General features: G+C 39.3%; 1 long non-coding RNA gene across 2 annotated transcripts in view; it reads right to left on the bottom strand.

The window, feature by feature from the left end:
* LOC122174437 (uncharacterized) overlaps window positions 1-16429 on the bottom strand; it is a 243469-nt gene that overhangs the window by 39290 nt on the left and 187750 nt on the right. Inside the window, exon 4 of one of the 2 annotated variants that reach the window (XR_010599553.1) lies at window positions 2817-5523. The exons of the other annotated variant lie outside the window; for it this stretch is intronic. This is a non-coding gene — a long non-coding RNA (uncharacterized LOC122174437). Of the gene's footprint in view, window positions 1-2816; window positions 5524-16429 lie in introns of those variants that run through there. 2 annotated transcript variants of the gene reach the window in all.

Here is a 16429-nt window from a genome sequence, read left to right as displayed (position 1 = left end):
TTAGGCACAGAAGGCACTTGCCTAGGGGCATCATACCTCTCTAAAACTGTGTGCAACATGAAAGTCAGCTGTAGGCAGGGAGGGCGCTGAAGATACTGTGCCTAGAGAAGCGTAAGGTGTAAATCCGATCCTGACTGCATACATTTTTTCCCTCTGTATCTTTTTGACACTATTTTTGCATTGGATGTTTTCTCTGTCTCCACCTCTGCTCCTTCTTTTCAGTCCCTGCTGAGTGAAATGCAAACTCAAGAACATTTATGTTAAATTTTCAAAACCACTAAGTTCAAATGGATTTGAAATTAGGCAAAGCAAGTTCATACACTCCCACATGAGAGCTGGAAAGTAGGTTTAGATATTTTCAAATGAACTGGATTTTATAAGTCATTTGATGAAGTGTCCTTTTACTTCTATTGGCTGCTTGGTGATGTGCAGTAATAGAAAAACTCACAAACTACTCTCCCAAATATTTTTGGAACTAAAGGTCTTTCAGGACACAAGAGAAGAAGATCTCTGATATGTAAAACATACTGAATATGTATTATTTGGAGACTCTGCTTCAGTCATTATATCATTATTAGAGACCTGTGGTTAAGATAAGAAGGTACACCAGTAATAGCCTCACTATGGTTGTTAAAAGAGTGGTGGTTATGTATTGTATTTATCCCACTAATCCCTACACAAAGACTTATTGGGACTCCCTCCCTGCATCTATGGATCAGGGTGCATGCTGTGTCTATTTCTTTTCCCCGAAGGACTACATTTCCTTTTGCTTTTCCGAGATGTGCTGAATACTGCTTGTTAGCATCTAATCAGAATGTGGCATATTGTCTGCATTTTCCGATCTTCTAAAACACACTAAAATCAGCTTTTAAATAAGGATTACATGATAAGTAGAGTCTTCACCGGAACAAACAGACACAACATGTGTTGTGATACCCTTTAACATTAATGTGGCCTTATGAAAGGCAATAAAATACATCTAGGAGGGGGGTAAGGTTTTTATACTGAAAGAAACACACACAGTCTAGCAAGCTTAACAGATCACACTAATTTCACAGTTCTAACACCTAAAATGTAGAAGCTGAAGCTTTACCTATCAGTAAGGAATGGAATGTATTGTACATAGCTAATCTGCAGTTATTGATTGAGATCTGTGCTTTTATTTCAGTAAGTTATTTGTATTATAAAGAATGTTAAAGAAAATCTGAATTCAAAAGAGAGCCTTACTAAAAATAATCAGATTGATACTTAACCATCCCATTATTCCAGCTTGTGAATACTACATCATATTACCCCATCAAATTTAAGAACATAATCATTAATAAATCAGCCTCAGCTTCCTCAGGTATAGAAAACAGCCTGCCCAATTCTAGGATGAATGGAGAGAGGACAAACAAGAGTGGGTGAGAAAGCGTGTGAATGGAAAAAGTGAACGTGTGAATGAAGGAGTGGATGGAAAAGGAGGGAGGGGAAACAAGGGAGGACACAGGATTGTGTTAATGGTGGGAAAAGGAAGAGAAGGAACAAATCCTGCACTGAAACGCAAGGTGCAGAGCGGAGATTTAGAGACAAGAATAAAGGTGGCTAGTGAAAGGAAGCGATGGGTAAGGGAGCCCTTCCACTCATGCACACACCCCTTCTAAGTGAGGTGTGGTGCTTCAGAAGGAGCCAGAATTAAAGTTGAAAATAGCAAAACAAAGTTTGTAAAAAGTGAAGCTGGATTTCTGCAGGTAGGGATTGGAGGATGGAGAAAGATGGATTTAATAAGTGGGTGGGTGTGAACATATGAGCATGTATATACCTTAACTGTCATACATATGGGCAAACACATTGGCTGGAATTTTGCATCTCAGAGTTGCAGCACCAAACTCACAGTTCAGAGGGGAGGGAGCACAGGCCTTTGTGACCTCCCAGTTATTGGCTCCTAGAGGGGCCAAAACAGGCCCCAGCATATCTTAAGGAATCCAAGTGTTTAACAACAGCACTAACTGAGCTGCCTATCGGCAGCAGCATTGCACAGAATTTCATGGCAGAGTCCACTGCAGTCCCACAGCTCCTCCTACCCTTTGCAGTATTGGAAACTGTACTGTTAAGTGGCTTAGCTTTTGATACAAAAAGTCAGGGGGAGAGTTGCTATGAAAGCCCCTGTTCTATTATGCAGAGGCAGCTGAAACTGCTTATGGAATAAAGAGTTCAATTTTCAGGGACCTTGGGCCCAGAGTGATACCTGGACTGGCTCCCCAGCTCTACCACCAGAATACAGCCAGTGCCAGACTTTGTGAAGGTGGCCTCATAAGCCAGACTGTGGCTGTCTTACTCAGTGCCAGCACCAGTGTCTTCTTCTCAAGATGGACTGGGGCTTTTATGGTCCCTTTATGCTGTCATAAGCAGGAGGGCAAATTCATTCCTGTTTAGCAAATGGCTCATTGGCTGAATTTCAAGGGCTGCTTTAAAGATTTTGCTTGGTTTGCCTGCAGACCCACCTAACCTAAGGCTTTGGGGAGATTTTTTAGGGTGCTCGAGACTGCTTCGAAAATCTCAATTTGGTGTGGTTGTGGCCATCAGTGACACAACTACCATGGCTGTAATGGCCATAACCGTAGAGTAGCATTATACAGATGAGAAGAGGAATAAAAATGTTAATTCTGCCAAGACAAGCTGCAGTGAAGACAGCTCTTAAATTTTTGAGCCTCACTGTTGCCTAAATGCACTTAAAATAGAGAATGCAGTGTTGCCAACTTTCCATTATATTCTGGGTCTCATGGGTGTCTTTTTTCAAGTCCCAGTTCTTGCAGTCATGTGGTTACATAAGAATTTCAGCTTACATTTAAAAAGAAACATAAGAGAGTCTAGCTTTCATGGTTGTGGAAAAAACCTTGGAAACGTGACCCTGAAGGCTCGAAAACCAGAGGGCAAAGAAAAAGATCGAGGGTCTTAAAATTTCAAGATTTTTAAGTGAATCATTATTTTTTGGGTCCTACCAATTTTTGAATAATTGAGGTTGGCAACACAGATATATTATCTTCCTAATTTAAAACAAAAACCCCAAAAACTATTATATGCCACTTTTCTCCTCAAGTGGGAGAGAGAAAGCAGGTACATGTTTGTGTGAGGAAAGGAAAAAATGGGAGGGGACAGAAATGGCACCGGGGACTGCCGAAAGGAAAGACTTAGGTATTTCAAATTTCCCACAGTAGGCAGTGGTATAGCTGTCTCATCCAGTCCAGCTGTGTCAATAAGTTCAAACTCCTGCAGTTTGTACAGTATCCACTCTATGAATAGAAAGCAAGACATAGGTCTCCAGTGCTGTCAATCCAGTACTTTTCATGAACACTAGTTTCAACACAAAAATATTTATTTAAAAAAAGAATCAAATAGTATATTTTGGGTTCTGGTTATAATTAAGTTTCTCTTTTCAGTGCTGCAGACTGTTGTTAGAAATTCTAGCATTTCAGTTCTACAGCCATGCTATTTATAAAGCATTCAGCAATTATCAGCCAGAGTCCCTTTTTCAACAAGAAGAGTCAAAGAGCCACAATATGATGTAGAATACAAAACTGTGTGTCACAAGTGTATGCAAAGTAAATTGTATATAATACCATCATTAACATAATAAGGAAGGGAGCATCGATCTGGTGAAGCAGGGGGAAAAGTCATCCTGCAGAGAAAAAACATAGTACTACTTGCTATAGTGTTGTGAGACTTAATAATGAACTAATGCTTGTGAAGTGATATGGGGTTCTCATCACTAAATAAGTGATGAATTTTGTAATACTATAACTCTCCATTGGAGCAATTTGTAAAACTAAATCAAAGCTGATGTTCATAGCTGCTTTAGTTGCTTTATGTTTAGCACAAACATAGCTTTATCCCATACTGTATGTCCATATCCATTTGTCTATGGTTTTGTTTTAAATTTCTATTTCTCACAGGGCTAATGAGGTATCATCAACAAGATGCTGCACGACACCTTATTCATAGTATTTATTAATTTATAATGCACTTATAGGATCTAAGGGCCAAATATGAACAGTAGAACCAAGAATTATTGTCCAGATAGGACTGGATCACACAGAGAGGGAAGAGATGCCATTGGGCCATTTGGCAACCTTTACTGTAGGAAGGCTACACAGTGGACGAGAAGCTGGATATGAGTCAACAGTGTGCTCTTGTTGCCAAGAAGGCTAACGACATTTTGGGCTGTATAAGTAGGGGCATTGCCAGCAGATCGAGGAACGTGATCGTTCCCCTTTATTCGACATTCCTCATCTGGAATACTGTGTCCAGTTTTGGGCCCCACACTACAAGAAGGATGTGGAAAAATTGGAAAGAGTCCAGCGGAGGGCAACAAAAATGATTAGGGGTCTGGAGCACATGACTTATGAGGAGAGGCTGAGGGAACTGGGATTGTTTAGTCTCCAGAAGAGAAGAATGAGGGGGGATTTGATAGCAGCCTTCAACTACCTGAAGGGGAGTTCCAAAGAGGATGGAGCTCGGCTATTCTCAGTGGTGGCAGATGACAGAACAAGGAGCAATGGTCTCAAGTTGCAGTGGGGGAGGTCCAGGTTGGATATTAGGAAACACTATTTCACTAGGAGGGTGATGAAGCACTGGAATGCATTACCTAGGGAGGTGGTGGCGTCTCCTTCCTTGGAGGTTTTTAAGGCCCAGCTTGACAAAGCCCTGGCTGGGATGATTTAGTTGGGAATTTGGTCCTGCTTTGAGCAGGGGGTTGGACTAGATGACCTCTTGAGATCCCTTCCAACCCTGATATTCTATGATTCTATGATTCTAAGGCTTGTGCAAACAGGGGAGTCTTGCATTGTGTCTGTACTTGACAAGATTCAAATTCAACCTGATCTCTACTGTCAGGTAGTTCCATCGCAAAAGGGCCTCCATCAAGAAAGTTGTGCCCTCCAAACCTCAGAGTTCCATCCTGGGCTCTCTTACCTGTCCTGTCCCCATAGATTGTTGTGTTCTAAAACTGGTAGAGAGAGAAACAGCCTTAGAGACAGCAACATCCTAGCCCACTGAAAGAGCTGAAATGATGACCACAATCTCAAAGCACTTCCAGTATTGTGGTCAGAGCCAATGCTGGGTACAGAAATGGTTAGATATGCTCTCCTTAATTTGTGTCACAAATTGTGTCATTTGATGCTTCCATGCAGCCTTCACAGACAACCCAAAGGGAGGGATCATTTTGCACTAATCCAGCATGGCCATGAATTACTGTAGCAAGGGACACATCAGCGAGCAAAGGGGGCAGTCTTCTGCCTAGCTGAAGAAGGCATTTCTGGCCATTGTTGCTACTTGGTAGTCTAGGATTAGGAAAGACTGTGCATCACCTTGACAATCAGAGAGCAAATGCCTTCAATAGAGTTTTTGTCATTTCCTTGAAGTGCTTCCTCTTTCTTACCAGCTTCATCTCTATCTTGCCTGGGTTGAGTTTGAGCCCACTGTTCTTCAGTCGGGTAATTATTTCTTTCCGACACTGGGACATTTGGATGATGCCGTTGTCTGCTCCTGACAAGAAGGAAACAGAGTTGAGGGTATCTGATAGCTATATTGAGAGCATTTGAACCCATAACCTCAAACAAACTCATTTAATAGCACAGATATCAAATAGAAGAGGGGTCAGGGCTGACCTCTGAGTGGCTCTAAGAGATAGCTTTTGGGGAAGAGGAGCAAATGCCCATCACACCAGGAAAGAGACATTTGCTGGTCTAAGCAGTGCTGTATGCAATTCAAGAGCTGTTAATTGGAGTATTCCTGATACAGAAATTACGATACTTTCCTGGTGTTTCATATGACTGCCTCTGATTTCCTTTTGGGGAAGAGTTTCATTTGTAGCATGCTACATGGTGTTCCTAAAATATGAAAGCTTCAGACAGATGTGTATTTAAAAAAACATACAAATTCTGTCCTTTATGGTTTCAGCCTACCACTTTTTTTCCACTTGATCGAGTAGTCTACTTTTTTCCTCCAATTGTTGGGACTAAATAATATTTTCTGTGTATTTGTTTTACATTTTTGCATGTTCTATAAAATAATCCTTCAATAGCAGATATAGAAGTTAGTTGATTATTCAGACTTTTCAAATGTTTGAATCTTAGCTGACATGTCTGGATATCTTGGGGCAAATTTTCAACTGCACGCTCTAATTTTGCACAAGCAAGGATGCATATAAGACTGTACTCACCACAGTATGTACAAAATGGTTTGGGGCATAGAAATAGGTATTTACATGTATACACAGTAGTTCACGTGTTTATTGCAAGTGCAAAATAGGCCATGATTCCACCACACTAAAAATGTTATGCCTAAAATATATCACTTTCTTTTTGGGAATAATTATTTAGATTTTTTTAGCCCCTTTGCCTCTATGTCTAGCTTAATAGCCTCCCTCCAAGAGGTATTTCTGATAATATTTGTAATCATTTAGGGACTTGAACCCTTTTTGTTTGAAAGAAACAAAAGTATTAACCAATAAAAATGTAAAGCAGATTTTTTGTGTGGAGTGGTTGACATTGTGATACTGCATGTGTTATTAACTACTAATAAAATATTATCTTCCTTTTGAAGACTTCATTTTCACTCTATAGCTTCACTAATTCTTAAAATACTGAAAACAACAGGCTTGAGAAGACTTAACATAAGAAGTATTTTACACAAATAAAAGGTGTCAACCTAATCCTCATTTGGATTGTGCTGAAAATATAACATTTTCTTTAGCTGATTTAGGATTATTATTTAAAAATCACAAGTCTTGCCAAATAAGAATTTAGTAGTCTGAATACCCCCTTTACAAAAAACAAACAAACAAAAAAACAACTCTCTTCTGGACCTAAGAGTATCTTCTTCCTGATAGAAAGAAGGAAGCATACTGAATGCTGAATATAATCTTGGAAATGTTTCCCAGTTTTGCTCTTTTTCTGTTTCAGAATCCTAATGCAGCATTTCCCTGTGCTATCACTTGTTAAAGCCCCAGTCTTCCTAACTGTTTGTATGGCCAGCAATTAAGGAGCTCCCTGCATGAAGGATCCTCCTACCCACTGAATTTTTAGCAGAGCAAAACATCTTTATACCCACCATGCAACCACCAAGGAATCAATTGTGTGTGTTCTTCTCCCTTTTATACTTTTAAAGAACCACAATCTTTTTTTTTTTTAATCTTTTTAGCTTTAGACCTATGCCTGACCAAAGGGGGAAAAAAGAAGCAGGTAAAATTCCTCTATTATTAACACCTAAAAATATGATCACAAAACAAAAGCTTTGCTCCTCCGTCCAATTTGATGTCTTTTTCATGCTGCCTCAGTGATGGCCAAATAATTGGTTGTTCACTTGTGTCCTTGTCTCCCCCGACAGTTCCACAGATGCCCTGAACAATGCTCCAAAGACTGCTTTCAGTAGGGGCAAATCCTCATTAATCATTCCTGGCTGACAGCACAAGGGAACACCTGCATCTGGTGCAGGAACCAAGCAATGGCTTCTGGGAGTATGTATTAAAAAGACCAACCAATTCAAGTTGTGGGAGTAGACTTCTAATAGCCATGTGAAAAATCTGTCTCTCTCTGGGTTTTCCTTTCATTAAACATCTAAAATTAGACCGTGGCTCATGTTGAGATTAAAACACCAATGTATCCTAAGCAAGTACATCAGGAAATGAACAGTACGGTAGGCTATGATAAATGGCTGCTAAATTCTTTATGTCTAGATCAAGCAATGTTAGCATTAAATACAGATGAACTGTCACATAATTTTCATTTAGAAATGACTGCACTGAGCTTCATGTCCTATGGTGCTCATAAATATTTTTCCCTGCTATATTTCACAAATAGAATGTACATACCATTCAGATTTGTCATGTATTCTTAAGTCCATATTGTATATATACATTTTTGTGCAAGTGCACCAACTTTTCTATTCAAAAAGTGTTAACAAAAGAACTCCTATAGGTGCAAAATGATACCAAAGCCATTCAGATACAATGTAATCATGCCAAAACATCCTATTGTGATGTTTTCTTACAAAACAATTGTCCAATTTTAAAATGTTTTATTACTTCCCTCTCCCCCTCCCTATTTGTTCACACTCAAATGAGTGAGATCCATGATTAGACTTTTAGAGCCTGATCCAAAGCCCACTGAAATCCATAGAAGTCTTCAATGAGTTTTGAATCAGACTCACAGGCCCCACTTCTGATCTCAGATAGACAGTCATATGTATCCCCACATAGCTTGTAAACTGGGCTGAACAAGCACAGGCTGGGTATGATAAGATTCTAAGCAATACATATATGTGTATGAGTGATCACAACGAGGCTTTTAGTCTATATTTATCCAGCAAATGCGTTCACATCTCAAGGAAACAAAAGCATTCAGCTGATTCAAAAAGTATTTTTAAAGGGCAATCAATTGGCACCTAGATACTATGAAGATTGCACTAAAAATGTGATATATATATATAGAGAGAGAAAGAAAATCTGGAAGTGATAGGCAGGGGGAAAAGTAAAGATAGGAACCTGAACAAAAGTATATTAGCAGTGTCCTGATGATTATTTATTTAAACAAACTAAAATTATAACAGTCAATTACAAGTAGAATTTTGAAATAATTTTTCTAGGGCCGCATAATAATGATGTTTATTTGATAAAAAAAAAAACTTGTAATTTTGGAGCTGGTTTTTTAAGAAGGAATGTTTGATGCATCTTGATTTACAAAGAAACCTTATATGTTACACTGACAAAGATAAAGCATGAGTGCAGATGCAAACAGGAGTCAAATACTCACACGGGAAAACAACTTTTTTGCCAACACATGTTCACACATGTTGATATTGTACAGAGTCTCATTGAACAAAACATTAAGAGCTGTATAGTTGTCACACATATCAGAGGACCAAATCTTTCTTGAGATATACAACTTCCAATCACAGTTCAGTGTGAGTTGCACATGTGAACCCCAGGAGAGTATTAGCACCTACGTATTACAGGCATTTGAACTCTCTAAACTCTATAGGTTAGGTAGGTATGTAAGATGAGACAAACAATACAAAAAGAATTTGATCCATTCTCTGAGAACTCTCTGCCACATATATTTCAAGTCCTGCCCTTGGCCTTATCACTTTTTATTTCTCCAAATGGGGTGAAAAAGACTAGAAATAGTAAGAAAATTCCAGCCAACCAAAGCACCAGTTATGGAATATGTCCCCAGAAATGAAAAAAAAAGATAACATCAGTTTATACTGTGAGTAATATTTTCCCTCAAAAGTCTGTAAAAAATTACAGAAGTTCACTGTCACATGAGAGTGTACGTGCATGGAAATGCATAGTAGGTGTGTGTTGTATTTGTGTATGCGCACATTTGTAGGGATGGAATATATGCATGTATATGTAGTAGGCATGCGTATCTCTTTAAGATTATGCCTCAGTGATAGATAAGCACCATTTAATGCCCCCTAGTCCACATTTTTTTTAAATTGAGAAGTACAGTTAATTGTCAGACATGTAAGTAGCTAGAATGTAAGTTGTTGCTGCCCTGCCCTCTGGCAGGTTTTCATTAGACTTTCTGAAATCTTCTTAAAGTTGCAGTGCAAATAAAGTTACATTTCAGTGGACAATATCCCCATTCAAAAGCAAAACATTTTATTTATATTTGAAATATATCAGTACAAAAAAATCATTCTTTGAAGGGACATTATCTAATTAAAGCTCACATCATAAATAAATGTCTTTGCCTGTGTTATTGGTGGCACCTCCGATTATTAAAATAGGAATAACTTTAAAATCTATTTTAAATTATTTATTATGCTTGCATTTCTCCCAGACTGGACAATGAAATGAGACTAGTCAATTTCATGTTCCTTTATAGTTAGTTTCACTCTCTGCTTTTACTCAACTTAATGCAATCAGTGGTGTTGCAATTAAAAAATAATAAGTGGGTAAACTAACCTAAACTCCAGATTTCTTAAATGAGAAGTGGAAAAACGCCATATATCCACATTTACCCTTCGCTGGCTGCAATATATCAGCACAATATTTTGCACACACTGCAGGATTCAATCCAAACCAAAAAACAAAACAAAACTGATTTTACTCAAGTTTTCAAACAAATATCTGATGAGAACATTTCCATTAATATTCAGTTTCATAAAACCTTGTCAGTGGAAGTTTTCTCAATATAACCATAAGACTCAGCTTTATGTACACAAGGACTGTTTGTACTGGGTGCCCCTCTACCCCACCATGCTTTAAAAAAAAAACACCTTTAGAACTAGTCAGATTTAGAGGCATGTCAGCACTTTGTGTGCAAGGCAACAAAATTCAACCACATTCCAACACACAATATTGGAATCAGTCCAGTGATTATGGGGGTGAAGTTCAAAAGAGAAAAATGTGATCCCTCACGAATTTGCTACCCTTTACACTCCCCTGCTGTCTTAGCTCTAGATATATGTTCCTGATCCTATCCATATTACACTCTTGGGCCCTACTGAAAAAAATAAATTATCCAGGGGTTCACCCAGCCCCTGTGTGGGTTTGGGCAGCCCCTCATGTTGGTATTGAGGCAGCCAAAAACAGCTCATAAAAACATTACTTGAACTCTTTCCTTTTTTATTATCTAATAAAAAACTGGAAGTACATAGTGTAAAAACAGCTGAAATAAGGAAAGCTGAAAATGTGATGGTAGGTTTTGAAAGTCCACATCTACTTTTTAACCACTTTCTTATTACTTATTTTTTCAGAATAGTAATTTTAAGGGTATCAGTTTGATTGTTTGGAAAAAAAAATTGGCTTAGGTTAAATAATATTAGAGCAATTAGTATGTCAGAGAAGTTGTTCATGTTTTTTTCCCCTATATTTCTCTCTTATATTCCCTAAAGTAAAAGGAATAATTAACTGAAATCCAATTAGTGTAGATTTAGAACACCTGTTTCCAAAATCCTTTGAATAACTTTTTCATATTATTTTTTCCTTGGTCTTTGTTTTAAGATGAAATGCATATCCGTAGCCAGTTGCTCGTAGGAGCCTAGAGATTTGCATATCCTAGACAAGAAGAAGGGAACCTGTGGTAAGAGAAACGTGAAGACTTAAAAGACCAAAAGACACTGGTGTGTATATTACAGCAGCAGTAGCTTCTTTAACCCTATCTTAACCAAATTCTGTTCCTTCACAAAATCTGAAACAGCCACACATAAAGAGCATTTCAATGAATTGATTTTAGATTTTCTTTAAACAATGACAATTAATTTCCACTCTAATTTGCTAGAATTATACGGCAGAGCAGAGTAATTCCAGCTATGTGTGCTTACCACAGCCATTCTGTCAAGTCAGAAATTGAAGTGAGCACATGTGGTGTGATGCACAGTGCTGCTCCTACACCCCTGCACGCACATTCCGCACACCCCTTTTGAGCTCTAGGAAGGTATCCTGTCCTACTGATGTGCATGTGCACTTATGGGAAAGGGCTCCCCCCTTCTGACTGATTCCCCTTTTCCCTTCCCCTCTCCCCAACTGCACCTGTGCACTATTGATCAGGATCAGGCTCAAAGAAGTTTGTGTGGGATTTTTGGAAGCAACTAGGTGATTTAGGAGCACACGCCCTATTGAAACTCAATGGGACTTATGCTTATATGTCTCAGGCATTTCTGAAAAATCCAAACCCTAATGTTTTAGAGAAAAGCACACAAAAATGTAGGGAAAGTGTGGAACCAGAGTGCATAGAGAGAGCCTTCTTATGAAGAGATACTACTTAATTACTAAATTTAGATACAAAACTTCTCACTGTTGGAGTATGACCTACTCAACATATTTTGGAATCAAATATTTTTATAATCATGCTTTGGTATTGCATCACAAGCAAGTTTAGCACTGTGGTTCTTCAAATGAAAATTAAAAAAAAAACCTTACTACTGCTCTCTTCACACTATTTTAGGGTCTTTTGTTCCTCTGTTATCTTTAAAAGTGAAATGTCCTTCTACATTTCCTACCTGAAAAACACAAACTGTCAGCAGACAGAGCCAATATTAATTTCTTATGTACTAAGCAATTTCCTGTGTATCATGTAGTATGCTGAAAGATCAAATTGTAATGATACTGATTAATCATATCAGAAGGAAGAAGCTGTCTCATTACATATGTTGAGCCTTTTTTCTTTAAACAATCTGCAAACAAACAGGCATGCTCACACTATTTGCTGTATTCTGTATGTGCAGCCTCAGATGGGGAATCCATCTATTACACTTAAAAGGACTGTAGCAAATATTTAAGGGCATGTGCTGAAATATTGACAGTTCAGGCAAACACAGAATGTTGACAGAGAATCCAAATTGAGATGGAGAAAAGAAACCTTTTGCCCAATCAAGGACTGTCCACGCATTAAACATCTACAATTTGGCGATATCTTTAAAAAAATTACTGGTAGTATTAGACTGTGTTTTATGAGAACTAGTAGCAAACTAACCATACAATCTACAATATTTACAAGGGAGGTACGTCAAGAGACAGACAACAGCATTATGGTGAACTATGTCACAAATTAATCTCTAATTATAACACGTTGTATGTATAGACCAAGAGGGAAAAAAATCTAAACTCCAGATTATTGTACTTTAAACTATCAATTCCTGTTTTTTTCTCCCACACAAAAAGTGCCCATGTCTGTATATAGCTTTTAAGCACCCCTTATTGTGCACTGAGTTTAGTATGAACAGGATTAAAATGTGTCAAGAATTAGGAAGGAAGGCTTTATTACTGTGAGCACATACGTTTTATGCCCTTCTCACCATCACTGTTACCCCTTTCTGATCTACTGGATCTTTTACATAGTGTAGTCCCTGATTCACGCCAATACAGGGATGGTAAAATTTGGACACACACACACAAGATATAGAATTCCATACTTTTTTCCTACCCACATACAGGTATCCCACAAAATGCAGATTTCACAAGCTAGGAAGAGGCCGCCTTTACTAGTGAACTACATGCATACACAAGAGACCGGTTATAGAGCATGGATAAAAAGGTGATGTGCTCTTGCAGCTGCCTGAGAAGTTACTCATGGCACAGCTCTTGCTGCTGGCACCAATGTACATTTCTAGGATATGGGACAAGAAGCTTGCCCTACATTTTCAGAGGATTATGTGTGTTGATCAATCTCAGATTTCACCCATAAAAAAGAATATTTTGGGGATAGACCTTCAGATGCTACAGTTTCATGGAAGCAGAGTGTGGAAGGGGACATTCCACCACCAAAAAGAGGTGACAACAATAACATGGTCTTGATCCAACACTGTGGATTCAGTAGCAAAGCTCTCGTTGACTTTAATGGTTTTCTTTTGTGTATATAACAGAGGGAGCTGCTGGTAGGGGATTTTCCAAAAGGAGCCCTCACCTTTGGTATTCATTCTCCACCTCCCATTGTTAGAAATAACCCAAGTAGCCTAACCTTCAGGGCAAGCAACAAGGTTCATCTGTTTATCTAGGCTTTTGTGAAGGGAAAGGGGCATGATTAGGTATTTGTGGAAATGCTGGGAGATTGTCAATTTTATCTCTGTGGTTGCTCATTTTCTGGTTCTTCTTCGGTCATTTGTTAATATGAAGTCAAAGGGTCAAAGATTAGGACAGACGCTTTTTTCTTGTGATTATGCATCTAAATAAACATGGCTCTGAAGAAAAGCCTGTTTGTGCTAGAAATTGTCCCCCAACACCTCATTTCAGTGGCAAAGTGGAGCAATGGGTTAGGGTCTTTCACCTTTGGAGTGCCCTGCGGATGTGGTCACACATCATTAAAACCACTATAGGAAAAGGTAAAATTCTGCTATGACTGCCATCCTGTTTTGGAAGGGAGGGCAAAGAGAGGCAAACAAGTAATAGGAGAGGCGTTCCTGGCCCGGACTGAAGTTCATTGACTAAAGTATCAGGGGGAGCTTGAAAACGCCTCTCTCTCTCATTTTTACCAGGAATAAATCCATCCACATTCAAAAAGGAAAGATGCAAAATATTGAGGTAGGGGAGGGATACTGGGAGGTATTAGCATGGATGCTTGTGTACACTCTTACATCAACTTTACTTGCTTCTATAAAAATGTTTATTTTTGAAGTAACCAAACATTATTTTTTTTAAATAAGTTCCTCTGACAATATGCCATCAGCTAATGACAGCAGTGGTTTGGCAGCAGCCGTTTGGCAGCAGCACTAGCGGTTATAAGACAGAGCCCCTCGATTTATAATGTAAACCTATTTCTTACTCCCTGAGCTGGTGGAACTCAAGTTCATAGAATCACAGGAGAGGTTATCTAGTCCAGTCCCCTGCATTCATGGCAGGACTAAGTATTATCCAGACCATTCCTGACAGATGTTTGTCTAACCTGTTTTTAAAAATCTGCAATGATGGGGATTCCACAACCTCCCTAGGCAATTTATTCCAGAGCTTAACCACCATGACAGTTAGGAAGTTTTTCCTAATGTCCAACCTATACTTCCTTTGCTGCAATTTAAGCCCATTGCTTCTTGTCCTATCCTCAGAGGTTAAGAAGAACAATTTTTCTTCCTCCTCCTTGTAACAACCTTTTATGTACTTCAAAACTGTTATCATGTCCCCTCTCAGTCTTCTCTTTTCCAGACAAAACAAACCCAATTTTTTCAATCCTCCCTCAGATGTCATGTCTTCTAGACCTTTAATCATTTTTGTTGCTCTTCTCTGGACTTTCTCCAATTTGTCCACATCTTTCCTGAAATGTGGTGCCCAGAACTGGACACCAGTCGAGGCCTAATCAGCGCGGAGTAGAGCAGAAGAATTACTTCTCATGTCTTGCTTACAACACTCCTGCTCAGGGATCGGCAACCTTTGGAACACGGCCCGCCAGGGTAAGCACCCTGGCGGGCCGGGCTGGTTTGTTTACCTGCCGCGTCCGCAGGTTTGGCCGATCGCGGCTCCCACTGGCCGCGGTTCGCCGCTCCAGGCCAATGGGGACTGCGGGAAGCGGTGCAGGCTGAGGGATGTGCTGGCTGCCGCTTTCCACAGCCCCCATTGGCCTGGAGTGGACGCAGCAGGTAAACAAATTGGCCCAACCCGCCAGGGTGCTTACCCTGGTGGGCCGCGGGCCAAAGGTTGCCAATCCCGGCTCCGGCTAATACATCCCAGAATGATGTTTGCTTTTTTTGCAACAGTGTTACACTGTTGACTCATATTTAGCTTATGGTCCACTATGACTCCTAGATCCCTTTCCGCAGTACTCCTTCCTAAGCAGACATTTCCCATTTTGTGTGTGTGCAACTGATCGTTCCTTCATAAGTGGAGTACTTTGCATTTGTCTTTATTGAATTTCATCCTATTTACTTCAGACCATTTCTCAAATTTGTCCAGATCATTTTGAATTTTAATCCTATCCTCCAAAGTACTTACAACCCTTCCCAGCTTCATTGCCTAAGTGATGGCTGGTTCCTACAAAAGTGCCCTTCTACCCCCAGACAACTTACAGAGAGGTATGGGATCTGTCCTGCCCCTTTAGAAATAAAATACCATCATCATGACTGACATTCAAAAGAATAAAGATACGATGTGGCTTTCCAGAACAAAGGAGAGGTTGTAGTACAGTCTTCATTGTTAGAGAGAGAACCCATATTTGAATGGCTGAGGAAAAATCCACCCCTTTACAAATCTAAAACAGCTTTGAGGGTTGCTTGCACTTAAGGCTAGAGAAGGAAGGAAGGATGGTTAAAGCACAAAACAGAGTCAGGAAGAGTACATTTCTGTTTCTTCTTCTGCCATGGCCTTCTTGGCCTCAGGAAAGTCACTTACTGTCTCTGTGCCTTGGTTTCCTCTCCAGTGGAACTAAGATAATACTACCTGTTTTACAGGCTGTGGCCAACTCATTATTTAATGTTTCTAATGTACTTAGAGATCTTTGGAAGCTGTCATGAAAATACCTTACCTAATTGGACATGCCTATTGTTTTTACCAGACTGAAGTGCTCTACTGAAGATGCTCAATATGTTTGTTGGAACTAGTACTTTCCTCTTTCTGGTAGTATGTAAGGTATGCATTGCTGGAGGGGAGTTGTGCCTTCCTTGACTACCTTCCCTATTCCTTTCTTCTCACTCCTCTTGAGTACAGGCAAGGTTCTAAAGAAGCTCACGACATTCTGGGACATAGATCTGGCATCATACAAATGCGAAAACAATCATGGTGTTTTTATATTGCGTTAAAATTCAAGACACATAAAGGACAAAGCAAGATCAGAGAATGGATTTTACAGTAGATTCTCATTCATCCAACAGCCTAGGCAAAACAAAATATGTTCAGATAATCAGGAGTCAATAGAGCAGGGAGTTCATTAGAGAAAGAAGGTTCTGATACTGAGAGTTTGGATAATCAGGATTCTATTGTGTTTAATATCAACTGCAATAAATCTAAGGGGAGAAAACAATA

The sequence above is a fragment of the Chrysemys picta genome, chromosome 3 (assembly GCF_011386835.1).
Source record: "Chrysemys picta bellii isolate R12L10 chromosome 3, ASM1138683v2, whole genome shotgun sequence".
Lineage (NCBI taxonomy): Eukaryota > Metazoa > Chordata > Testudines > Emydidae > Chrysemys > Chrysemys picta.
This window is presented reverse-complemented; position numbering and strand designations above follow the sequence as displayed.